This window comes from Aethalodelphis obliquidens, unplaced genomic scaffold (genome assembly GCF_003676395.1).
Source record: "Aethalodelphis obliquidens isolate GAN/ISIS:26980383/991018 unplaced genomic scaffold, ASM367639v1 scaffold11, whole genome shotgun sequence".
Taxonomy (NCBI): Eukaryota; Metazoa; Chordata; class Mammalia; order Artiodactyla; family Delphinidae; genus Aethalodelphis; species Aethalodelphis obliquidens.
This window is the reverse complement of record NW_020837955.1, coordinates 13,912,044-13,939,118: the sequence shown is the minus strand read 5'-3', so window position 1 is coordinate 13,939,118 and position 27,075 is coordinate 13,912,044.

Sequence of the window (27,075 nt, the reverse complement as noted above, 5' to 3'; positions counted from 1 at the left end):
TGTCCCTGTCTGGATGATAGTCATACGGTCCTGGTATCCTAAAGGCTGTGGGGAGCCCTGGGTGGGACGCGTTCAGGCGGGCCTTGGGGAGGTCAGTGCCCATGGTACTTGGTGGAGCCTGGAGGCTGGGGAAGAGACACCTCGAGTCCAGGTAATTTAGGCCTGAGCCTGAGGAGTTGTGGTGACACCTGAAAGGAGGAGATGGTTACAAAAGAGACGAAAAGCCGAAGTGACACCACACATGGTCCCTAAGATTACTCCAAAGCGGCTCTTCCAAAGGTAGACCTGCATCCTGGATAAGCGGTTTTCTAACCGGAAGTTAGGACTGGTAAGAAAATCTACATTGCGCCCGTTTCCTGAGCAATTAAAAGTCAGAGAAGCTTCTTCCCAGCCTCTAAAACATTCTGGTGCAACAGACTGGTATTCACAGCATTGTTCCTTGGAATTTAAAATAGGTTATGAATGTGCCTGATGTCAGGGAAGATAAATCTGTGAGGAGGACTGTAGTCAATACATTTCCTTTTTAAGTAGAAACAATATAAAGAGCTTAATTCAGTCCCAAATCAATCTCACTTTGTTGCCATGATTGTGTAAAACCTGAACTGCTTTTTGTCTGTCACACTGTTTATATTCCCCCCGTGTTCCCCATCTCAGCTGGCCTCACGAGGAGTCAAAGCCTTTTTAGGCCATGCGTGGCTCTCTTCTCTCAGGGTTGTTTTCTTGTCTGCTGCAAGATGGTTGTGCTGTGAGCAATGATTTCATTTAATCTCTAGGGGTGCTTTACAGGGTGGCTGTTCGATGGTGCCCCCGCATGAGCTTCCTTTGTCCAAGAGACTTGGAAGGCTAAATTCTTTAGCCTTTTTCCCCCCATTAAAAAGGTGATTACGGGCTTCCCTGGTGGCGCAGTGGTTGAGAGTCCGCCTGCCGATGCAGGGGACGCGGGTTCGTGCCCCAGTCTGGGAGGATCCCACATGTGGAGCTGCTGGGCCGCTGAGCCTGCACGTCTGGAGCCTGTGCTCTGCAATGGGAGAGGCCACAACTGTGAGAGGCCCGCATAACGCAAAAAAAAAAAAAGGTGATTACATTTTTAAATGGTTGCTACATACACATGGTTCAGAAATCAAAACACTGTGAAAATGTGTGCATTGAAAATTTTCATTCTCACCCCTGCCGTGTCCACTTCCCTTCCTCCCCCAACCTGGTCCCCATTAGGTGGGCTGAATATACATTCCAGTTGCCCACGACAGTCCTAGTTTACGTTCTCTGTCCCAGTGAATTATCAGTAACACCTTCTTTCATGCTCAAAAGTACCCCAGTTTACGTGATAAATGATTTATTCCCCTAAAGATTAGATTCCCCTAAAGATTATTATTTCTTTTTAGTCTCTTATGTAGTCCTTCCAATATTTCTATATGCAGATAGATACATAAGGGAGGTGATATACATTGCCTTTGTCACTTAACAGTATGTCCTGGAAAACTCCTTATCAGCAGAAATGGAGTTTCCTCATTCTGTTAAACTTTGGATTGGAGTCTTTGGATAGGAGTGTTTGTAGAGACTGGGAGGCAGTGACCTTTCCCTTGGTTTATCAATTTAACTGCTGTTTAAGAGTTGCTTCTGTTTACCTAGGGAGAAACAAAAGGCTGTGGGAAATGAAGCCAGCTTCCTTCACTAGGAAAGCCAGTTCCGTAGTAAACTCATCCAGGAAGCATTTATTAAGCACCAGCTTTATGCCTAAGATGGTGTTAGGCACTTTGGATGAAATGGGTCCTCCCTGCATCTCCAGTTGCCTAAATGCTTCAAGATCCAGCTCACATACCTCAGCCCCTCATGAATCCTTCCCTGATTCCCTGGCCAGAACTCTTTGGCATCCCTGTGCCTCCGCTTACCCATCCATTGTCCGTCCACCCACCCATCCATCCATCCATCCATTTATCCATTTCGTGAAGCAGCCTTTACCGAGTGTTTCCTGTGCCAGGACCTGTGCTAGAGATGAACCAGATGATGAGTCCCTTGTTGTCGGAGACAGAGAGAGACAGATGAACGAACAGGCGATTACAGTTCAGTGTCGTAGCTGCAGATCGCAGCAGCATCATTGCTCAGCTTGTGGGGAAGCACAGGGAGACGGATGCCTGTTTACTGTTGAGCGTGGGGGAGTTGGCGAGGCTTTCTGAAGACACTTCCCCTAATGGGACTTGCTTTTTACTTTCTACTGTAAGTATTTGCCTTATCTTCACTGGTACACTGAGGTCCTTCATGTTCTCCTCAGCTCTGGAACCCTTCTCCTGTCACTTCGACCCCTGGTGTGCTCTGCATTTAACAGCCACTCAGGTATTTATTAACTGAAAAAAGAGGCCCAGATTAATTAGCCTCAAGGATCCTAACGTGAAAAAGGGTAGGTGAGATGTTCTTCGCTGCCCATGGCCTTCGTGGTTTATCTAGACAACTGGTATCCTCAAAGGTCTCTCTAAATTAGTGCCTGCCCCTCCCGTCAGTCTTTTTTTTTTTTCCACACTAAGCGGTCTCTGTCCCCACTCCACCCGTTACCATTGCCATGACTGACTGATGCTGAAGAGGAAGAGCTGTGTGAATGGAGCCCCAAGTCCCACCCCCTCTTTGGTCTTGGTTTCCCCCTTGGAAGGAGGGGGGTTAGGGTCCAACCCCTAAGGACACTGCACCTCTGACATTTAGGAAACAATACTTTCAGGAATCAGCCTGGTGCCTCAGCCAGCTCCTTCTTTTATCTTCTAATAAATCCAGCTTCCCTTGAAGTTTCCTGGTGCCACAGGGAGTGGTCCGTGTGTGATAAGAGATGGCCAGGCCAGGAAGATGACCTTTAATAAAGTTGAAAGGGCCACTGGGAGAGTGGGGATGACGGGCCATGTGGCCGTGAGCTGCTATGCTGTGTGCTGTTCTTGGCACTGAAAGAAGATCCAGGTAATGGCTCCAGCTGCTGTTGCAGAGGAAACCAAGAGAGGCGGATTGTCACAGGAGAGGGTTCTGGCAGAATGGTAGCAGACGTTTCCCTGAAACTGTGCCGAGCAGCCTTTCGTGGGAAGAGGTAAGGTTTGGTTGACAACTCGTCCTCCCCTCTCTTGCCTCCTTTGTTCTTTCTGCAGTAGCTTTGCACAGGAAATAGGAAGGCGGGCCAGCGTTCCTCTGGTTAGTCCATTTTGGACTGACAGAGTTTGCCTGTGTGCCTGGCCCTGCACTGCGTCTCTTACATTCCATTAAAGCAGTGGTTCTTCTACTTTGGGGAGCATCAGAATCACTTGGGGTACTTGTTAAAAATGCATATTCCTCCCTGGTGGGACCCAAGAATCTGTATTTTCAACACTGTCCCCTAGGTTTGTACAGGTTGTCTGAATATCTTCAGCTGCTTGTAACAAACTCCAACTCAGATTGGCCAGCAGTAGGGAAACTCATCATCTCTCAAACAGGAGTGGTGCCCTACTCAACTCCACGACCCGCCATTCATGTGGCCTGCACTGTGGATTATGCCCCCCTCCCGCCGGAGCTGTGCAGTGGGGGCGATTCTGAATCCAGAGGTTGGGTGGGCTTTGGGGTTAATTCAGTGGCTCCGTGATGTCAACAGAGCCCCGAGTTCTTCCCATCTCTGCCATCTTGGGTGCTGGCTTCATCTGCAGGCTGGGGATAAGACGGCTGCAGCATTTCCAAACATTTTAGTCAGACGCAACCACATCCAGAGGAAGAAGGACATAGATCAATTCCCGGCCCTCTCTCAGGCATCTGAGGCACCTCCAGCACCTTCCACGGTGCCTCCTTGGCTGGAGCTGGGTCCCATGATCACCCCAGGCCAATCACTGTTCACCAGGAGGCAGCCGCACTTCTGGAGTCATCTGGAGCAGGGCTGGGTACCTGGACAAAGTGGAGGGTCTGTTAGGAAGGAAGAAGGACCGGGGACTAGGGGCTGGGGAGGCAACCACCAGGGCCCAGTGCACAGGTGGTTTGCAGACCACAGGCTGAGAAACATTGCCTGACGTCATCCTGAAGGGCTGGGGCTGTTGGTAAGGTTCTCTCTGTCCTGCAGATGAGGAAATGAGACTCACTGAACTCCAGGGACTTGGAGATAACACGCCGCCAGAAGGTTGTGGGTTGGGAGTGAGGGAACTGGGGTGTTTGAGAGGCCTTTTTAGCCCTAGGAGAGCAGTCATCATCCTTTTTTGCTTTCCTGAGGTGTCAAAGCAGCCTCCTTCATTTCTGATTTCTCCTCCGACTGCAATTATTCACGGCTGGAGGCCTATGGGAAGAATTCTCTGGGCACAAAAAAACTATATATTGTGCTTCCCCCACATCCGTGTGCCCAAAAGCAGTTGAAAAAATAGCTCCAGTTTGGGGGGAATAGCCTGTCAGCCCCTGTGCTAGGTGTAGTAGCTACGTGATCTTGATTCTTGGCAACAACCTCTTCAGTTAGGCTTTATTATCTATATTTTCCGGATGGGGAAACTGAGGCTCAAGAAGGTGAAGCTGACTGGTGGGTCGCACAGTTTGGTGGTGGAGCCAGGATGGTTGACACCCTGCCTCGAAGTCGGTGCTCCCCCCTCCACACTGCGGCTTCTCAGCCGCTGCCAGCCTGGTTATGCCCCATAAGGAAAGTTCTCAGGGAAAGGGGTTTTAGTGTCAAAACAGTTCCAGAGGAGCTGAATGTTTCCTGTGGGAATAATTCTCAGGGCACTAGGAAAAATACCCTGAGCATAATAAACACAAGAAAGAAACAGGAAGTCTGGTTTTGTTATATAGCAGCTAAAATGTGAATAGGAAAAACTCTCCAAGGAGCCCAAAGCTTTGTTAGATTGGAAAATGGAAGGCCCTGACTGAGAGGGTAGGAAAACCACCCTGGGTTCTCGAGACGGTGGGTCAGTGGTGGACAGTGTGGCAGCGAGAAGGAGAGCTGGCTGCAGAGTCTGAGTGTGAAAGCCTCACTTTCCCCCCAGTCCTACTTTTGTGCTGTGTGACCTTGGGCAAGTCACTTAGCCTTTCAGAGGAAATGGGGTCCTGGCTGGCACCTCACCAGGCAGAGGGAACAGAGAGGTAAAGGGTGGGGCGAGCCTTGCCAGCTGGGCAGGACTTGCAAAGGTGAGAGTGTCAGGGTATCAGCACAGTAGACCCCTTGAAGTGGTAAACTTAGTGCAGCTCTAAGGTTGTGAGCTGTTAGTCATCTCCAGCACAGGGGCACATCACAGCCGGTGGAGGGCGGGTGTCTGGCTGTGGCCTCACCTCAAGGAGAAATCAGCTTTGCCTGAAAAGCCTCCTTTTGAAGCTCTGGATGTTTGGAGTCCCTCCCTGAGTGTGTTGCCTGGCCTGTGCCTTGAGGAGTATTGTCCGCAGATGCCCAGGAGGAGAGGGCAACAGTACGAAGTGGGCAGAGATAAGTGCCCTGGGCTCAGTTCAGAAGGTACAGACCATGGCTACTGTGGGAGGACCCCGGGGGCTCTGGAAGCTGTGGGTACGCTGGGAGGAGGGAGCTGACAATGTGTTGATGATGGACCACAGGTGTGTGTGGGTTTGGGAAAATCGACAGGTGAGGCCCTTTCCAAGTGCAGCCAACAGACCTCTCTGATGGTGGTAGCACCGGAGAGACAATGACTTGACTTTTCAAACATGAACAGAGGAAATAATAGGGGTTTTTCTTTTCCCCAGGGAAGCACATCTGCAGCTTCCTAGGGTTTTGAGTCTGCAGCAAGGTATTTAAGATTAGCTTCTCCCAAAACCATAATTCAAGAAGGCACATGCACCCGAATGTTCGTTGCAGTACTATTTACAATAGCCAGGACATGGAAGCAACCTAAATGCCCATCGACAGATGAATGGATAAAGAAGATGTGGTACATATATACAATGGAATATTACTCAGCCATAAAAAGGAATGAAATTGGGTCATTTGTAGAGACGTGGATGGACCTAGAGACTCATACAGAGTGAAGTCAGAAACAGGAAAACAAATATCGTATATTAATGCATATATGTGGACTCTAGACAAATGGTACACATGAACCTGTGTGCAAGGCAGAAATGGAGACACAGATGTAGAGAGCAAACGTATGGACACCAAGGGGGGAAAACGACGAGGAGGTGGGGTGGGGGGGTGGGATGAACTGGGAGATTGGGATTGACATGTATACACTAATATATATAAAAATAGGTGACTAATAAAAAAATAAATAAAAGATGAAAAAAATTAGTTTCTCCCTCTTATCCTTCCTGCCCCCTCCCATTTATTGAACACCTTGTAAACATTTGTTGAGCAACTTCTGCTTGGCAAGCTGAGCTTGGGGCCCAGGTTTCAAAGACCAAAATCATTGCCCTTGAGGAGTCTCCTAGGTAAACAGGATAATTACAAAGCTGGGTGATAAGTGCTAACAGGCATGTACAGGGTCCTCTGGGAGAGTTAGGAGGGAAGGACAGTTATTTCTCAGAGGAGGTGACCCCTGAACTGGGGCTGGAAGGCTTGGGTGGGGAATGTACCAGGTGGCCCAGCCTTTTGGAAGGCATTGTAGGCAGAGGTAGGTAATAGCTTTCATCTGACCATAACCAAACTCATGAGCGCCTGCTATATGAGTGGTGATGCAGAAATGAATGGGACTCAGTCCCTGCCCTGCAGATGCTCACAGGCAGAGGTGACTAGAGCTCTGTTTAAGAAGCTAGCTTGCTGTCTGCTGCCCTAGGGGTTGGCCCTGCCCTTCAGCAACTGTGGCATCTATTTATACTTATGGATTTCTTCCTGGTGGAGCCAGCCCTGGATTTAGGAAGTTGGACTTGGGCAAGGAAGGTACTATCACCTCTCTGGGCTTTACTTCTTTCACTTATTTATAAAAATGGCTGTTGGACCAGGTCAGTTTTCTCAAGCAGTGGCCTAGGGACCACCTGCCTTAGAACGTCACAGGGTGCTCCTTGAAATACTGGGTCCTGGGGAGGGGTGGGGGGTAGCTCCTCTCCCCATTCATATACTGTCAGACTCTTGGGTGTGGGTCCTGGGATTCTGCTTCTAACAGGCACTGCAGCTGATGCTTAGACATCTTAGAGTTTGGGGAGCTGGGCTACATGATCTCAACCTCTGATCCTTTCAGCCCTAATCTCCTCAGCCATATATATGACCACAGGAACTGGAAAAATAAAATGTTAGCTCACTTGATGTTTTATCCTAGGTCTGATGCCTTCAGCAAACTGGCCCATAGTTTAGGTGTCCTAATTCTTTTTTTTTTTTTTGGTGGTATGCGGGCCTCTCACTGTTGTGGCCTCTCCTGTTGCGGAGCACAGGCTCCGGACGTGCAGGCTCAGCGACCATGGCTCACAGGCCCAGCCGCTCCGCGGCATGTGGGATCCTCCCGGACCGGAGCACGAACCCGTGTGCCCTGCATCGGCAGGCGGACTCTCAAGCACTGCGCCACCAGGGAAGCCCTAGGTGTCCTAATTCTTGACGGTGTGTGCTTGTGAAGTGTTCAGCAGGCTGGCTTTGATATTCCTTGAAGAAGAAAAGCCTTGTTAACATGCACCTGAATGTGACCGTCAGAATCTGTTTATGAGCTGAATCATTGCAATAAACACCCATCTCAGCTTTTCAACTCTGGCTTTGGAGTGTTTGCCCAGCTTCCCTTTTCTGAGTCATTCTGCCTCGGCTCCTGCATTCTGATGAGGTCATTTGCATCGTCTAACATGGAGCCACAGGTTTCACCTTCTCTTTGACAAACGGCATCTCCGCTTTGCTTCCCCTCCGATCCTGATCATCTTTGTGAAGTTATTAAGGGAGGCTCATAATTTTTTAATAGCTGCTACGCGTGTTCCCCTTGTTTTTGGTATTGTGTCTGAAAACACAGTTTTTAGTGTTCAAAGCAAGTAAATTAGGGCTTTATATGGCTGGCTGGGAGTCTTCCCCAGTTTCTTATCCTTTCCCCTCAGAAATCTCCTAATAGCCCCTAAGATTCCACAGTGCTGGTGACTTTGCGAAGCTGTTGCCTGAAAACCGCTCTCAGCCTGACCCCTTCATATCACTCAGGTGTGAAAGAAATGGTCTTAGGTGAGGGCGTTGTATTTTGTCCCTTCATAAAGATAAAACCTTGGCACCTAGGATTTTAGATCTTAAAAATTAAGATCTTGGCTCACTTCTCATTCTGTTAATCTGTGCTGTGGTTTTCCTTGTGAAGGTTGACCTGTAAACACAGAATTTTACACTAGTAAATTCTGGTGAAGCCCTCCACATTACCCAGGTGGAAGAAATCCAGAGCTGTCCTGAAACTGCGAAAAGTGGTAAACGTAGGTGTGCTGCCCCAGCGGACAGGGCCGGCGTGAGTCTCCCCTGTATTCCCCGAGGTTCTTGTGCAATTCTCTGCCCACAGTGGGTGCCCAATAGGTGGCTGCTTGAAGAATGAATTTTAAAAATATGATAGACCAGTAATTAAACTGGTGAAGACATGGAATTAAAAGGGGGGGAATCAGTGTGATTTTGAATTTGCCCTTGGATATTCATTAAGTTTAATTTTCATGGAAATACCAGTTAAATGCAGGATTAGTTGCAGTGCAGACTGGCAGAGAGGAGAAGAGGCAGACGTCGTCGGCATTTTAAGTACTTTGGTACCTCTGTTAGTTGTTTGTTATTTGCCAGTCATTTTGTTAGATAATTCCCAGGGACTGACTGATGAGCCCCCTTCATTTTGTGTCCAGGGAAACTGAGGCACAGGAGTGAAGTAATTTCTCTAAATTTATGTGGTGAAGCTGTTGGCAGGCTAGTGGACCCATACTGAAGAAGGATTTAGAGAGTACCTCCTCTCTACTGGGGTGCACGAGAATCAAAGTTTAGCTTTGCAAAAATTGTTAGAGGTGAAGGAGGTTCCCTTGGAACGTAGAATTGCTTTGTGACATTTCTGTCCCTCGGCTTGTTGGCTTCTGCTGGTGTCTCTCCAAGGAAGGGGAGCTCACTATTCACTGAGGCAGTTCATTTTATTTTTGAATGCTTCTAATTATTAGAATTCTTTAATATGAGTTGTCATCAACTCGTCTTATAATTTCCTCCTTTGGGCACCATGTCTCAGTAACAAGATAGACAAGGTTCTTGCCTCCTGGAGTCTGGTATTCGTATAGTAGAAGGAGCATTGAACTAGATGTCAGCAGTACAAGGCAAAGACATTTATTAAAAAAAAAAAGAAAGAAAGAAATGAAAGTTTTGTATCACTTGCAACCTGTATGAACTTGGCTAAGACACTTGAGTGTCTGTTCTCACTTCATTTTGCAGAGGACATTATCCCATTGGACCTTCCAAAGCAGTGAACGTTCACTGGGGTGACGTGCCTTGTAAAATGTTAATTGTTATCTATTACAAGGAGTAGTGGTAGCTCTTGCTTCCAGAGCAGTAGTTCTCAAAGCGTGAGCCAGCTGCATCAGCATCACCTGGGAAGTTGCTAGAAATACAGACTCCTCAGCACCACCCCAGAACTGCTGACTCAGAAACTCGGGGGTGGGGTGGGGCTTGAAAATTGTTTTAAAAGGGTTCCAGGTGAGTCCAATGCCTGCCCTTGTTGGAGAGCTACTGTAGACCAGGGCAGTAGTTCTCAGCCCTCACTACATATTGGATTCACCTGAGAGAACCTGTACGTGCTGCGTCCTGCGTCAGAATCTGAAGGCGGAGCTTCTGCGGAAGCTGCTTGTGTGATTCACGTCTGCAGCCGGGAGTTGGGGGGGCTGAGGAGCACAGACGGTTGAGCTGCCCAGTTTGGTCTCAGTCTTGGCTGTGCCCCTTATCAGCTTTGTGGCTTTTGGCAAGAGGACTCTGGCCTCAGTTTGCTTGTCTGCGTAAAAATGCCCATCCCTTAGGGCTGTCGTAAGAGTCATGTGGGATGATGAGTTTAAGTATCCGAGGATGTGTCCCGGCTGTGGTGAGTAAGGACGGAACTTACTGGTGGTGGCCCTGGGTATTTGAAGGTGACGGTTCTCATTTCTCCACACTAAGGCTCTTTGCCTTTTCCTTCTAGGGCGTAATTTCTAGCCCCCTCTTTTGGGAAACCCCATTTTGTCCATGACTCTCTTTAAAAGGCAGTGTCCCATTTGACAATACCCGTCGCAACTACAAATGCAGCCACTTTTTGTCCTTGTAATTCCAGTTTTTGGAATTTGTTCTACAGGTATGTCTGCATATGTGAGAAATGATGTGTTTGTTTCTTACAACATGATTTGCAGAAGCAAAAGACTGGGATAACCTAAATGTTCATCAATCTAGGGTCTCCAAGCTTTTGAACCCTGTGGCTGTGGAAGAGAATGAGGCTGCTTCTCAGGTACTGGCGTAGAACTCTATAGGATATGTTTTTTAAGTGAAAGAGGAGAATATATGCTTATTTGCTTGTATATACATGCAGTGCATTTGAAAGAGTACAACAGAAATGGGTAATGTTGGTTGCCTCTGAGGAGGAGACTGGGTGGAATAAAGATTTTTCACTATAACCTATTGGGTGCTTTTTATTTATTTTTAAAATAAGTTTAATTTTTGGCTGTGTTGGGTCTTCGTTGCTGTGCACGGGCTTTTCTCTGGTTGCGGCGAGTGGGGGCTACTCTTGTGTTGCGCGGGCTTCTCACTGTGGTGGCTTCTCTTGTTGGGAGCACAGGCTCTAGGCGCACGGGCTTCAGTAGCTGTGGCTCATGGGCTTCAGAGCGCAGGCTCAGTAGCTGTGGCGCACGGGCTTAGTTGCTCTGCGGCATGGGGCATTTTCCTGGACCAGGACTCGTACCCATGTCCCCTGCATTGGCAGGCGGCTTCCTAATCACTGCGCCACCAGGGAAGTCCCGGGGTGCTTTTTAAATGCTGTGATTTTAACCCGCTAAAAAATTAAAAGTGTGGTGTCCTAGCTGAATCCTGCGCTCATGGCCTGACCATTGTGGGATAGAGTGGGAGTATTACCATTTTCTTCCATGAACTGGACCCTGTCCTACTTTTGATGCCATTTAAGATTGCCTTACTCTTGGCACTGTGAGCTCCGATGAACCTTGCGGTCAGAGACTGCACCCAGCTCTGTTTCACTTGGATGGTTGCCAGGGCAGGTCTCATGGACTCGAGGAAGTTTCGAACTGCCCCCGCCCAGCCTGTACTTGCACAACAGGCTTTGTTTTTGGCCCAGAATGCTGGGCTGTCGGGACCGTTTGAATCTTGATTCTGCTGGCTATAACGTTAGCTCCTCTTTGCTGTTTTGTGCCGTCTGGGGAGTTGGTGAGCCTGCCTCCTGAGTCTGTCTTTTGTCAAGTCATTGTTGAGAAGACATCGGACAGGGTGTGGCGAAGAATCGAAAACTGTGTTGTGCTGTCGGTAACCTTTCTCTAGCTCGTCATCAAGCCACTGGAGACACTAGTGTACACATCTTAGAGTGCTGACCCCTGGGCTAATAGGAGGACAGACCAGGAGCTCAGTCAGGTGTAGTAAGTGCCGTGAGAGGGCTGTGTACAAAGTACAGTGATGGCCCAAAGAGGGAGTGATGTACATTCTGTAGGGGTAGTTGTTCAGCTGGCTAGATGGGCATAGCCTTGCACAAGCTGCTTGACTACTTCACTAACTTATGTAGAAGTGAATCACAAGAGTTTTTAAAGATGCTTTGCTGAAGTCAAGATACGTGATAGCTCTCACATTTCACCTGGTCTACCAACTTGGTAATCACAACAAGGAACAGCTGGTTGCTTTTTGGCACAGCTTGGTCATCGTGGACTCACATTGCCTCTTCCCCATGTTCTTTCCTTTCTAAATGTCCCCAAACCATTTGTTCTCTACTTTTGCCAGGAATCATTGTTTGTAGTTATGAGGGCTTTTTTTATTTATATATAAATTTTTAATTTTTGGCTGCGTTGGGTCTTCATTGCTGTGCCCGGGCTTTCTCTAGTTGCAGTGTGCAGGCTTCTTATTGAAGTGGCTTCTCGTTGCGGAGCACAGGCTCTAGGTGCACAGGCTTCAGAAGTTGTGGCACGTGGGCTCAGTAGTTGCGGCTCCCGGGTTCTAGAGCACAGGCTCAGTCATTGTGGTGCACGGGCTTAGTTGCTCCGTGGCATGTGGGATCCTCCCAGACCAGGGCTTGAACCCGTGTCCCCTGCATTGGCAGGCGGATTCTTAACCACGGCGCCACTGGGGAAGCCCTATCAGGGCTTTTTATTTGTAGATGTCAGGATCACCAACTTTCCTACTTTAAAATCGGGACGTTTGCCCCTGTCTCATGCCATCGGGCCCCTTTCTTCTTTTGTGATTTTGAAGTTGATCAATTGCAGTCCTAAGAAACTTTTATAGTCAGTTAAATATGCATGAAAGAAATTATACGTCGTCTAAAGAAAATTTGGAGCCACATCAAAAAGTGGACCGAATGCTAAAACCAATCAGTCATGGCACGACACTCCAGCTCAGCCCCTGCTAACATTTTGGTGTTGTTACTGCCAACTATGTGAAAAATAATCAAAGCTTACAATCAGACTGCTTGGAACGGCTGTGGTTTACAGGGGGAGCCTGACGCCTAAGCTAACGAGTAAAGTTTTTAGAGGAGCATGATTCAAGTGTGTTCAGCGGGTGGTGGAAGCATCAGGAAGAAAAGGGGTCAGCTTCATCTAGGCAAGGAGGTAGCTAGGAAAGGCTCCACAGGACAGATGACCCTTGATAAGTAAGCAGAAGTAGTAGCTGGAGGGAAAGAAAACAGAATTGTATATAAGCCACAGTCATAATCGTGTGCTAAACATACATGAAAAAAACTGCAAGGAAATGTCCCCGAATAATACCACAGTAGGAGTGTTGGCGAGTGGGGTTTTATTTTCTCTGTTTCCCAAATGGGAGTATATTGCCTCTTGTTAGTATTTTTCTTCACACCACGCACATGTGCCGGGTCTTCAGCGACTCAGGGTTAGCAGAACTTGGCTGCAGGCCTGCTGCAGAATCAGGAGCTCGGAGCCAGGCTGGCAGTGTTCACGCAGCCCTGTCATTTCCATTGGTGGTACCTGAGGTTGAAGTAGAGAAGCTAATGATACAAGGTCAGACCTTGCTTTTCTGTGCTGAGGTCTTACGTAGCAAGTTACTTTCAGAGTGTTCCAGCGCCAAAGCTTGAGATAATGGTTGAGGAGGTAAGTGGCGTCACTGGGGGCACAGAGAATGTTTACATGCAGGCTTCTCCCTTCCCACTTCCCTCACTTAAAAATCATGAAAAGCAAATAGGTATTTACTGCTGTCGTTCTCTGTGATATTTCTGGCACATAGATTTTCCCACCCTCAGCATTGATTTCCACTGACCAGATCCATACACAGAAGGGAGGGGCACCTGCAACTGGGGAGGGCCCTGCCACAAGTCCTCCAGACATTGAGTCCTGTCTGATTCAACTCTACCACCAGGAAGAGGAGAAGAGTTGTTGGACTTTCCTGGGTCCAGATTTTGGCTTTGCCTCTTACTTGTCGTGAAACTGTAGGCAAGGTCTTTGAGCTCAGCTTTTCATCATTAAATTGGGATGATAAAATTGACCTCCACCTTTGTAAGGATTGAATCAGGTACTTAAGCACTGGTCTAATACCTGACCTATGAACAGGTGTTGATACATCATGGCTACTCTTATTATTTGATTGTCAGCCCCTCAGGTGTGTCCTATATGTGGTCGTGCAGAAAAAACTGGCCCTGCTCTCATTATCAGTGCTTTGCACCCATGAATCTGTGTATTGACGTGAAGTTGGCAGGGAGTGGGGTGCTAGTAGTTGTGGTTGAACAACGTTAAATAGTATTCGGCAGAATTTCACTTCAGAGGTCACTTTTTTACAAAAGACTTTTTACAAGATCCCCCAGGGGCGGACTTCATGAAATGTCACGTGCTCTGTATACATCAATAAAAGCTGTGTTAAAATGGAAAACATGCATATGTTAAGTAAGGGCTCAAGAAATATGTGTTGATTGACTAGACAAACAAAAAAAGGAATAATTAGGAGCTGGGAAGAAGAAAAGGGAGAAAAGGAGGCCCCTGTGGGTTGGATCTTGGGACCGTGGAAAAGCTTCCTCCCCCCTTCCTGTCTCTCTCTGACCTATAACCACACTGGGACCTGGCTCTGAGCTTTGAGGGCCTGGAAACTTGTCTTAAAGTTAGTGATGTGACTTCATACTTTTTTTTCTGGACAGCCCCAGTTTTCCCTTTTCTACCACTCTGAGGTCCTGCTGAATTCCAGATTCAGTGTTACTGGTGACCAGAAACAAGATAAAACTAGGGAAGTAAGGTTTGCCCTCTGTTAGGAGGACCTGAAGCGTGGGAAGACTGGCTCAGAAACTTCCAGAGAAAGGATGATGAAAGAGTTAACTAGTCTCCATTTGTCTGCCTCTTAAGATGAAGAAGTCATCTGTAAATTAGGGCTGACCTGTTCAGTTGTGTGGACCAAGCTCTCTCTGTGTGCCATCCGCCTCTGCCTGCTGTGAAATATTAGCTGTATCTGAAGGTGTGGTGTGATCTTCAGTCCTCTCCCTCCATTCTTACCCTGTCATGGCTGTTTGGGGACTGGGAAGACAAGGGGTCGAGCAAAAGGGGGGATCTTAGCTCTGCGGTCTGGCACACAGTAGGTGTTTAATAAACATTCTTCCATCTCATCCGGTGCAGGACCCATCTGCGGTAAGTACATCAGATTCAGGGCCTGGATAGAACTGGAACTATCCTTTTTGTGTTTGTGTCTTTTTAACAGTAGGGTAGGTGGTATTTGGAATATTCAGGTTAGTATAATATATAAAAAACACTCAATATCTTTTTGTAGAAATGTCCATTTTAACACATTTTACAAAGAGTGAAAATCTGTTGGTCTCCGTTTAGCTGCCTACTACCCTTTCCCTAATTTGTAGAATCATAGCTTTAGATCTAATAGATTAGATCTGTCCTCAGTCTTACTGCAGTCTCTTAAGCCTCCCAGCATTTATTGCAAAATGCTGGTGGTGTTTTCATGCCCTGGCACTGCACAAGCATAATGTTTCATTTATTTTTAAATAACTTAAAATGTTTGTTTTATGAATCAAGGTATATTTTATCATTTAATTGGAAAGGGTTTGCCTCAGTATATTTAGGCATTTAAAGGCTTATTTTAGAAGCTAAAAATGTCTTTAAACTCCGTGTCTGGTAACTTACTTGGTGGTGGGGTCCGCTCAGCATTTGTCAGTTTGCTTTCCTTATTTTGTAGGAGATTGGGTGCTGACGTCACACAGTTGATTGGTTAGGTTTGTTATGTCTTTGATGTCTGCTGTTTGGTAGGCGGATGGGGGTGGGGTGGTGGAATCGCACATCCCTCTTGAACAGCCTTGGTAAGTAGGGCTGGGGGAGAAGACCAAGGCTATCAAGGCAGTGTCAGGTGGTGGCAACTTGACACTAGGCTTCCTCTTTAACAGCATTCTCCTCTTTATCTTTCCTTCTCTTTTCTTCTTGCTGTATATCCCTTGTTTCTCCCTACTTTCCTGCCCCTGAAATATTTTGTGTAATTGTTAGACGTTAGTGCATCTAGGCCTGTGGTAAAGAAGAGGGCTGTGCCTTCCTTCACTCCCCCTTCTGCTCCTCATATTTCAGACTTTATTTTGATAAACATTTTAGAAAATGTCCTTGGCCATGTCCCCATGCCTTGCCGCCTGTGTAAAGGTCAGTATGGGTATTGCAAAGAGGGTGATGGCTCAGAGGTCAGCAGCCTTTCCCAAAATGGATGTCAACTATTTGTGACTCCTCTTTTGGTGCTGGGGGGTGGGGGAGGCGGTGACTGTGCTAACCCTTGGCGGGGGACTGGCAGGAGGTGGTGACTTTAAGCAGGGCCAGTGGCAGCACAGACTCACGTGCTGCTGAAGCCTGGCCAGCACCAGGCTCCTTGGTTTCCGCTGTGCCCACTGCTGACTCCGCCTTTCAGCTATTGTGTTTTGTCTTCTGAAGTGTCATTCATATTGGCCATTTAGTCTGTGCTGTTCCACAGCCTTGTCATCATTGGAATTACACAACTTGAACATTTTTGACCTTGTAAGGCTTTGTAGAAGAGGCTAAATTCCAGATCACTCTGTACAGCAGGGGCTGACGCTTGGGTGAGATTGTTGCTTGGATTGATGGCCTTGGTCTCTGAAGGCTGTTGTGCAGTTGGTCTTGAGTGTATGTTGAACACATCCCAGAGGGAGCTGGTGCTGCATAGAAGACTGCTGGTGGGCATGAGCCCAAGGAAAGCTTGGGGATATAGACACCTGCTTCTTTCACAGCATACGGTATTTTTTCGATTTCCTGATGTAGGAAGGGAGGTTTGGGTTAATTAAGTGTATGGTAAACAGTCTCCTTTAGCTTGTTGCTTATCCTTGGTTTATTCCAAGCCAGTTTCAGGGGGTCTGTTCAGTAAATGCTTAAATTGGCTTTAACCATGATCATTTTGACATCTATGATAAATACGAAATAAACAAGGTCATGCATACCTTATTAGACAATTTTGAGTTTTCACCAACATATTCTTTAGATGATTTAGTCAGAAACTAGAATTATTTAACATTTTGACTTATGTATGCTTTATTTAACAAGTGCATGAAAATGCTTAATCATTTGCATGAAAAGTTAAATGATTATTTTGTAATCTGTATTTCTTAAAGTTTTATACATTACTTTCTCATTGTTCCTGAATTTGTTGTCCTATACGTATAATATATAGAAATGTGGATAATGAAAGGAAGAAAAAAAGAAAAGTCAGTGACCTAACATTCCTTCCCTCCCCACCTGAAAGCTCAGCGTCTCTGGTTAACCTTTACTTTGGGTGAGGGAGAGCTGAGCTGCAGCGTGGCAGGGTCCTGGCAAGGGCCAGGCAGGTGTGATTTCTTGATAGGTTTTGACTGGAAGGCATTCTTATGTGCTCAGCAGGTCTCCTCTCATAATGGCCATCCAGGCCACTCTTACATTACTGGGGAGGCAGCCTCCCTGGGGCCCGGGGAGGTTAAGTGACTTACCCTGGGTCACATAGTCGTGGAAGAATCTGGAATTGTTGTCTTTCTGCAGTGTGTTTTACACCAGGTTGCGTTGGCTCACCGAAGCCCGTACGCCCTTCAGTCTGGAGAAACCTATACCCCGTGTGGGGAGAGGTAGCTGAATATGGCTCACAGCACACATTTTGCAACCTAATGTGGGTTCCATTTCTAGCTCTGCTACTTATTAACTATGTGATCGTGAGTGTGTTCCTGACCTCCCTCAGTCTGTTTCCTCACCTGCAGAGTGGGAACCATGCCTACCTTGTTAGGTTTTGAGATCACCCCGGCTGTTCGAGGATGTAGCCACTGAATACATTGCAGATTGCAGCAGCGTTTTCCATGCTTTCAGAGTTCAAGCTGGGATGAGGCTGGAGTCATCCCTCTTTAACTGGTACTGAGGTAGGGAGAGCTGCAACAAATTCCATACCTGCCTGGATCTTCACTTCATTCAGCGCTTGCCCTGTCAACAAACCAAGGCCCTGGGGGATGTGTACCCATTGGAGGAGGATGCCTGTGCGTTTAGTAACTTGGGGGTTTTATCATCAGCCTTTATTGACCAAGTGATAATGGCAGAGGCAGATTGATTTTTTTTTTTCTTTTAATTGGGGCAGAAAGAGTTGTATGCTTCTCCAGGTAACCATGAGTCAAGACCTTGTGACTTATCCGTTCACATGCACAGCCAGCTGCACACAACCTCCTCTTCCCTTTACCCATCCCTGCTCAGCTGCCCTAGTATGATTCATTCCTCAAATATTTGAGGGCCCACTGTGTTCCAGGCACAGGGCCAAGTACCAGGGAAAGATACTGGGGGAGCAGAAACAAACCTGGACCTTGACTCCATGGAGTTTATGGGGTTGTGGGGAAGACGGACTCTAAGGGTAAAATTCTAATCATTGTAAGGCTATGAAGAACTACTTGGGGCCATGGGAACATTTTAGAGAGAGTTGACCCAAGTTGGGAGGCCAAGGAAGGTTCCCAAAGAAGTGACGATTGAGTTGAGCTGAAAAAAGGCCAGGGGAATAGGTGGGTGAGATGGGTGACCTGACCTTTGCCACACCCTGAGCCTGCCACCCTCCCTTTCTCCCTCAATCTTTTGATCTTTTAGGAGGCAGTTAATCCTCCTGCAGTCAATCCTTCTGTAATTTCAAATGTATGCTTTTTTTTTTTTTTTTTTTTTAATTTTGACCACACCACTTGGCTTGTGGGATCTTAGTTCCCCGGCCAGGGATTGAACCTGGGGCCCCAGCAGTGAAAGTGCCAAGTCCTAACCACTGGAACCGCCAGGGTATTCCCAAATGTATGTTATTTTTTTTTTTTAATTGCATAGTTTTCAGGGCAGAAACATAGTATGGTGGCTACTTTGGGAGTTAATATAATCTACAAGCATTTGTTGAATGTCTACTGTGTGGCAGGCATTATACATACATTGTCATTTAATCCTCTAAACAACCCTGCCAGGTGAGTCTTACGGATGAAGAAACTGAGGCCCAGAAAGGCCATGTGACTTGGGTTTTGTCTCCTTTTGGTTAATGATGGGAAAGCTGGGATTTAAACCTTCTGGTACTGCCAAACCTGCCTATGCTCTCTTCTGCCTCTCCCTTTTGTAGATGGACTTTTGTGGCTTGATCTGAGATCCAACCACCATCTCCATGTTGTGTCCATGGGAAAATGCAATCTGAGTTCCAGCCTTCCAGTTTATACATGAACTTGGTGCATAGCCCATTTATCAGTTGAGGATCGTTGTCTGTGTCAGGTCAGCATTGAGACTAAGTGGATGTGTCTTGAAGTGGGTTTAAAATTGTTTTTTCAGTTCAAATCCAGAATTAATGGAGGACAGTCTTAGAAATAGTCACTTGAGGTAAGTAACAATGGGCTGGATAAAAAGGAATGTCAATATCATTCCTGCTGCCAGCAGTGTCCCTGGGGGCCATGGGAAAAAAGAAATTGGTATGGGCTGGTAACTCTTTTTTTCCAACTTTATTTTATTTATTTATTTATTTACCTTTGGCTGCGTTGGGTCTTCGTTGCTGTGTGCAGGCTTTTTCTAGTTGTGGCGAGTGGGAGCTACTCTTCTTTGCGGTGCCCGGGCTTCTCATTGCGGTGGCTTCTCTTGTTGCGGAGCACGGGCTCTAGGCATGTGGGCTCAGCAGTTGTGGCTCGCTAGAGCCCGCAGGCTCAGTAGTTGTGGTGCACGGGCTTGCTCCGCAGCATGTGGGATCTTCCCGGACCAGGGATCGAAGCCGTGTCCCCTGCATTGGCAGGCGGATTCTTAACCACTGTGCCACCAGGGAAGTCCTGGGCTGGTAACTCTTAGTTATTTAGAGTTAAGTCTTGGTGACTTTCCAGTGGCTTGTCAGTGATGGCTCTGGGTGAGGGTAACTCTGTCGGTCACTCCATCTCTCTGAACCTCAGTCTCTCTACCTATAAGATGGGATAATAATTCTGCTTTATCTACCTCAGCATTGCTATGAGATTCAAACGAATTATAGGACCTTAGGATTAGAAGGGGTATCCCTAAGATATTATATTTGAAAATGTTTTGTAGGCCTAGGTAAATGCATGCCACACTTTTGTTGACTTACCATTATGGTTCATATTAACAGCGTAAAACACTGGTTCTCCAACTTTAGCTGTTTATTAGAATTACCTTCAGAGCTCATTAAGCTACAGGTCGTTGGGCTCCTCCTCCAGAATTTCTGATTCAGTAGCTCTAGAGTGGGACCAGAGGATTTGTATTTCTAATACGCTCCCACATAATGCTGATGTTGCCGGCCACCTTGCTCATACCACTCAGATCTGCAGCTGCTTGGCTCTGCCGCTCCCTCAGGCCTAGGGAGAGACAGGTGAAACCCACTGACCCTTGGGGGATGGTGAGTGTAGATGTCAGTTCCAGACCATGTGGTAACCAGACAGAGTAAGTGGGCATTGGCCAAGTGGCTGTGATGTCTGGAGTTGGGTGGAAGCACTTCACTTCACTGTTTCCTTGGAATCCCTTAGGACTTGGTAGTCACCACTTCTCAGGGCTGTGGTGCGGGGGGCAGAAGGAACCTATTGCAGGGGGCTTTGGGCCAAACTTGGACAGTTCCATCCATATTGGTGAACTCCTCCATTCTTTTTTTTTTTTTTAATTTTTTATTTACTTATTTTTTTGGCCTCTCTGTGCAGCTTGTGGGATCTTAGTTCCCCAACCAGGGATCAAACCCGGGCCCCGGCACTGAAAGTGCTGAGTTCTAACCACTGGATCTCCGGGGAATTCCTGAACTCCTCCATTCTTGGGGCTGGCCCAGATCCACTCAAACTCAAGCCCTCTTTGGCTCCTGTAAAGAAACCACCTTTCTTCTGATCTTCCAAGGTTGCAGTGGAGCGAGAGTCTCCGTGTTGGACTGGGTGGTCATCATCACATTCTCTCTCGTGCTAAGAGATTTCCCACTGATTGTTCCAGCCTCTTTCTTCTCTCTCTTCACATGTGTGGTTTCTGCTTAAATCTCTTTCCTCATTGAGGCACCCAACCTTTTCCTAGTTACCCCCATGTCAGAAGAGGACAGGCCGGAACAGGCTAGCAGTAGTTCTCACATTTTTGGGGTCACATTGAGTAACAGGTTAAAGACAGCGATTCCCTGGCCATGCCCTCAAAGATTCTGATTTCTCAGGTCTAGAGAGATTGTAGGGGTTCTGATGCCAGAATCTGAAAACCATACTTAGGGAAATAACTAAAGAGATTTTGACTTGCTTTTCAGTCTGCTAGCATGTGGTGAGCACCACTTTTACACTGACCACCCCAGAGCCCCTGCTTGGTCATCTGTCCCGCTTAGAGTCTCCCACCTTGGAATCTGTATTCCAGCCCCGAGAGAGACAAAGCCGTGGGGCTGGAAGGGGAGGGGGTTTGCTTAATGGTTACTTTCTTGGTCGACCAACAGATGACCTGACCTTTGGTTTCTCTGAGAAGAAAACCTCAGGGTATCTGTTTTGCCCTCTAAAAGAGGTCTTTCACCTGGAGTGTATTTCCCAGTGCAAGGTCTGGGTGACCTTTGTAGCCCATATTTGCTCCATTCTCACAACTTTTTGTGACTGAAAATGGTTTTTAAGATTTTTCTTTTCCTTTATATGGCTGGCTGACTAGCTGTCACCAGGCTGATTTTTATCTCAAACTATATTGTAAGCGTCCTCGAAGTTAAGATGTCTGCATGGTGCTGGGCATACAGATGTCTAATGGTGGGATAGGTGGGTTTACCATGATGTTTCTGGGCTGGATTGGGCTGGGGTGGCCACTGCTTGATCCTTACACAGATCTCAAAACCATGCCAGTAAGGGTCTAAAACTGGCTTGATCTCTACTGTGTCTCTTAGCTGGAAAGTCATTTTTAGTACAGGCCCTTGAGGATTACCGTCACCAAATAGTACTTCCAAGGAAAGAGCCCAAGGCAACTGAAGACCAAGGTTTTCACCCAAAATAGACCAGCATCAGGAAGGGAGCTGGTCAGACAACTCTTCCACTGCATCAGTGGTTGGCAGAGGCTCCTGGCTATGACAGAGTCAGCTGGGCATCCACCAAGGCGGCGTATTACTCATAAGGCTAGTTGAGCGTGGATGAGTTTTTGTGTATGAGGGAGAAGAGAAGAAGCCCTTACTTCAGACACCATTCTTCCTGTGTCTCCCAAGGGTATACTTTTGTCCCCTTAAATGTTGCTTGTTTCTTGTTTTTTCCACATAATAGTCAATGTTCAAGATTGTGGAGAGGAAAATTCAGGAACCGGCTAAAAAACCCAGTTTTCAGAAGGGTCTGGGCAAACTCTCAGTATTTTGTAAAGGGCTCTTCTAGTCTGGATCCCTTCTGTGGTGTCATGCCCGATCCCTCCGGCAAGATTGCTGGGTGCTTGGCCCATTTTTGCTCTCAGTCTAAAGTAACTTCTCGGTTCATTCTAGTCCTTTTTAATCTGTGGCTTATTGCATTTGGGTTACTCAATTTAAAGCAAGAACATGGAATCGATTCAGTAGAACCACAGACCCAAAGACAGAGCTGTGAGAGTCCTTCCTGGAGAGCCTAACTGGCCCGCAGAGATCTCGCAGCCATGTGCTGCCAGGGTCTTAAGCCCAAGTACCCCACTTCTGGATTTAATATTCTTCTCCATACCCTGAACTGCCATTGCAGAGATCCTGGTTTCCCTCCGCTCCTCCACTTGGCCAAACTGAAATGTGGCCAGTAGAGAAAGAAGGGTTTCCAGGGCTGAGGCCGATGGAACCATTTAAGTTCGAGGAGACCGATGAGGAAAGGGTTGGTATTCAGATTGCATTTTCAAATGGGCTGGGAATAACACTGGCTGTGAAAACATTATCAAAAATCTGCAAAATCAACATTCTTTCTTCCTGGTAAACATGAAAGCTCGGCAGCTGCACCTCCCGCTCACGTGTTGGGCCAACTGCTGTTCGGGACATCATGCCTCCCTTGGCAGTGCATGGGATCTGACTGGAGCCAGGGTTGGCATTCCAGCTCTTGCTGTGTGGATCAGGGCGTTTCAGGGCTCTCAAAAGCTGGACCAGTCGGGTTGTCCTTGGACTTAAGCTGGGGCATATATCCATCCGTCCAGGGTTACGTGGACCCTTTGATACGGCTGTCCGTCACTAGTCAGGTTTTGCCGAGTCAAGACCCAATGCAGGCAGAAGAACTGATCCTAGTCAAAGGTGATTTGGGGGTGACTTCTTTTCCACCAGAATCCTCACCCTCTTAGTCACCTCATAACCTCTGTTATACAAGAGAATTTTGTTTATTTCAGAGAATCGGCCCACACACAGGTTTGAAGCCAGTCCAAAAGGAACATTTGCCACTGTATAAAAACTTACCTTGCTGCTCTTTGAGAACTGAACTGCCCGTTTTAGTCGCCCCTCCACACCCCCTCTCCCAGTTTCCTATATCTTTTGCAGAAAACTTACTGTATGGGAATTGACTGGTTTATTTCTCAGAAACGGAGCAATTGCCTGACTTTCTTCAAGAGATACTTGGAGAAGGCAGAGCTCCCTCATTTACGCTCTTTTCTTCCTTTAAAAATTTTTTCATGTATCTTCATAGGGAAAATGGCTTGGTACTGTTACCAAGAAGAATGCACCAGTGATTAAGAACCAGTATGAGTTGTGCAAGCCTGTCAAACGGAATATACTCCTTTCTTGACATGAACTCAGGGAAGTGCAGTAGATACTGTATCTGTTGGGTACATGACCCATGTGTGATCTCAGGGAAGCATCTAAGGGGAAGGATCCCATTAGGAGCCTAAAGCTAAAACGGGAAGTGAGGGCTGGGTGGTAAGGCCTCAAGTGGATTCACTGCTGGCTGGATTACCAGCTCAGATTTGTATTTTCTGTGTGGGAAGCCTCTGTGGCAGACCTAGGATTGTGCCTAGGCCTGTCCTGGTCAAATATTTTTTTATCAGACACTTGGAGCTGTGGAAGTCAGTCATGGGAAGTATGCAGATCTCTGAGGGCTGGAAGAGAGAACTTATATTTCAAAGAGTGATCGGGACCCAGAAAGTTCTTTTAAGATGTATCCAACATCTGGGTTACAAAAGTCCTATAGGTATTGGATGGGGGTGGGGGTTAACCTGATTTTAGAAGAAGCTCTTGCAGGGGAAAAAAGACTGAAGACATTTTGGATGATGAGAAAAAGAGGCAGGTCCTTCTCAGAGGGATGGAGGAGTAGGTGGTGGTTTAGCTCGATGCCCTGATAGTTATAGGTTTGCCTTCTGGATCTACTGATGCCCCCACTGGAGGCGGTGCTGGGCTGCGGGCATGACCCTTCCTCCTGCAGGTCCCCAGGGGAAGTGTGAGTTGGCTTTGACTTCAGTCCTCCTCCCTGGCCTCTCTGGGAAACCATCCCCTTGCCCACACAAGGCCTCTTCTACGTCTATACTGGCTTTTCCAGGCAGGGGTCAGAGCTCTTATTTCTGAGGGTTTCCTAGTCAGGCCATGCGCCCTGAGGCTACAGCTGCCTTGTTTTGTTTTGTTTAAAAAAAAAAAAAAAGGTAGGGGGACCTTAGAAAATGGATGAATGGAATACTTTGTGTTTTGTTGTTGTTTTTTTTTTTTTTTTGCGGTACGCGGGCCTCTCACTGTTGTGGCCTCTCCCGTTGCGGAGCACAGGCTCCGGACGCGCAGGCTAAGTGGCCATGGCTCACGGGCCCAGCCGCTCCGCGGCATGTGGGATCTTCCCGGACCGGGGCACGAACCCGTGTCCCCTGCATCGGCAGACGGACTCTCAACCACTGCGCCACCAGGAAAGCCCTGTGTTCCTGTTTTAAACTTAAAGACCATTCTATTGTGCAAATGCAAAAAGTAATAAGAATATGATTTCAGTTCCATATTCCATCAGGTTGAGGGTGTCAGGGGAAAAGTACAGGTGTGAGAGGATGAAACAAGAAAGTGGGGTGGAGTGGGGAGGAGAGCTAGTGACAGGTGGGTGGGGAGAGAGAAGTGAAGACATGCATGGGAAGAAATAAGGCACACAGGGAGAGAGTCAGAAAACATAATTTGAGGTGAAACCAATTTCCAGTAAGGCTTCCACCCCACTGCTGCAATTTGATGTCTAAGAATACTGAAAATCACAATACCCTATCCAAAAAGTATTTTTTTCTTTGTAAATACACCATGTAGTCAAAATATGACAACCTGGCATGCCTATCCTAATATATAGAAAAGCTTGATATTGACTAATGATATACGAAGCGAAGGCCCAAGTTATTTAATACTTTAATGAATAAAATATTCCTTCTCCAAAATCAAACAGAAACCTTATGGTCATTGGATGACTCCAAAGAGTTAAAAAAAATTCTTCTCATTGATACATGTATGTATACATATACACATATATAAAAAGAAACTACCTCCAAATCATCCAGTGATTCTCTCTGGATAATGATTTTATAACTATTTATTTTAAGTTGGGAAATAAAATACATACATCCAAGGTATCCTAGCCCTGTTTCCTCTTTTCTTCTTTTTACAATTTGTAGTTTTGTGTTTTTTTAACATCTTTATTGGAGTATAATTGCTTTATAATGGTGTGTTAGTTTCTGCTGTATAACAAACTGAATCAGCTATACATAAACACATATCTGCATATCTCCTCCCTCTTGCATCTCCCTCCCAGCCTCCCTATCCCACCCCTCTTGGTGGACAACAGCACCGAGCTGATCTCCCTGTGCTATGCGGCTGCTTCCCACTAGCTATTTTACATTTGGTAGTGTATATATGTCCATGCCACTCTCTCACTTCGTCCCAGCTTACCCTTCCGCCTCTCCGTGTCCCCAAGTCCATTCTCTACATCTGCGTCTTTGTCTTTATTCCTTTGTCTTTATTCCTGTCCTGAAGAAAAACGTTCTTCAGAACCTTTTTTTTTTTAAGATTCCATATGTATGTGTTAGCATACGGTATTTGTTTTTCTCTTTCTGACTTAATTCACTCTGTATGACAGTCTCTAGGTCCGTCTACCTCACTACAAATAACTCAATTTCGTTTCTTTTTATGGCTGAGTAATATTCCGTTGTATATATGTGCCACATCTTATTTATCCATTCATCTGTCGATGGACACTTAGGTTGCTTCCATGTCCTGGCTATTGTAAGTAGAGCTGCAATGAACATTGTGGTACGTGACTCTTTTCTTTTTTTTTTTGGCGGTACGCAGGCCTCTCACTGTTGTGGCCTCTCCCGTTGCGGAGCACAGGCTCCGGACGCGCAGGCTCAGTGGCCATGGCTCACGGGCCTAGCCGTTCCGCGGCATGTGGGGTCTTCCCAGACCGGGGCACGAACCCATGTGCCCTGCATCGGCAGGCGGACTCTCAACCACTGTGCCACCAGGGAAGCCCCACATGACTCTTTTTGAATGATGGTTTTCTGAGGGTATATGCCCAGTAGTGGGATTGCTGGGTCGTATGGTAGTTCTGTTTTTAGTTTTTTAAGGAACTTCCATACTGTTCTCCATAGTGGCTGTATCAATTTACATTCCCACCAACAGTTCAAGAGGGTTCCCTTTTCTCCACACCCTCTCCAGCATTTATTGTTTGTAGATTTTTTCATGATGGCCATTCTGACTGGTGTGAGGTGATACCTGACTGTAGTTTTGATTTGCATTTCTCTAATGATTAGTGATGTTGAGCATTCTTTCATGTGTTTGTTGGCAATCTGTATATCTTCTTTGGAGAAGTATCTATTTAGATCTTCTGCCCATTTTTGGATTGGGTTGTTTGTTTTTTTGATATTGGGCTGCATGAGCTGCCTGTATATTTTGGAGATTAATCCCTTGTCACTTGATTCGTTTGCAAATATTTTCTCCCATTCTGAGAGTTGTCTTTTCGTCTTGTTTATGGTTTCCTTTGCTGTGCAAAAGCTTTTAAGTTTCATTAGGTCCCATTTGTTTATTTTTGTTTTTATATCCATTTCTCTAGGAGATGGGTCAAAAAGGATCTTGCTGTGATTTATGTCATAGGGTGTTCTGCCTATGTTTTCCTTCCTCTAAGAGTTTTATAGTGTCTGGCCTTAAATTTAGGTCTTTGATCCACTTTGAGTTTATTTTTGTGTACGGTGTTAGGGAGTGCTCTAATTTCATTCTTTTACATGTAGCTGTCCAGTTTTCCCAGCACCACTTATTGAAGAGACTGTCTTTTCTCCATTGTATATTCTTGCCTCCTTTATCAAAAATAAGATGACCATATGTACGTGGGTTTATCTCTGGGCTTTCTATCCTGTTCCATTGATCTATATTTCTGTTTTTGTGCCAGTACCATACTGTCTTGATTACTGTAGCTTTGTAGTATAGTCTGCAGTCAGGGAGCCTGATTCCTCCAGCTCCATTTTTCTTTATCAAGATTGCTTTGGCTGCTCGTGGTCTTTTGTGTTTCTATACAAATTATGAAATTTTTTGTTCTAGTACTGTAAAAAATGCCATTGGTAGTTTGATAGGGATTGCATTGAATCTGTAGATTGCTTTGGGTAGTATAGTCATTTTCACAATGTTGATTCTTCCAATCCAAAAGCATGGTATATCTCTCCATCTATTTGTATCATCTTTAATTTCTTTCATCAGTGTCTTATAGTTTTCTGCATACAGGTCTTTTGTCTCCTTAGGTAGGTTTATTCCTAGGA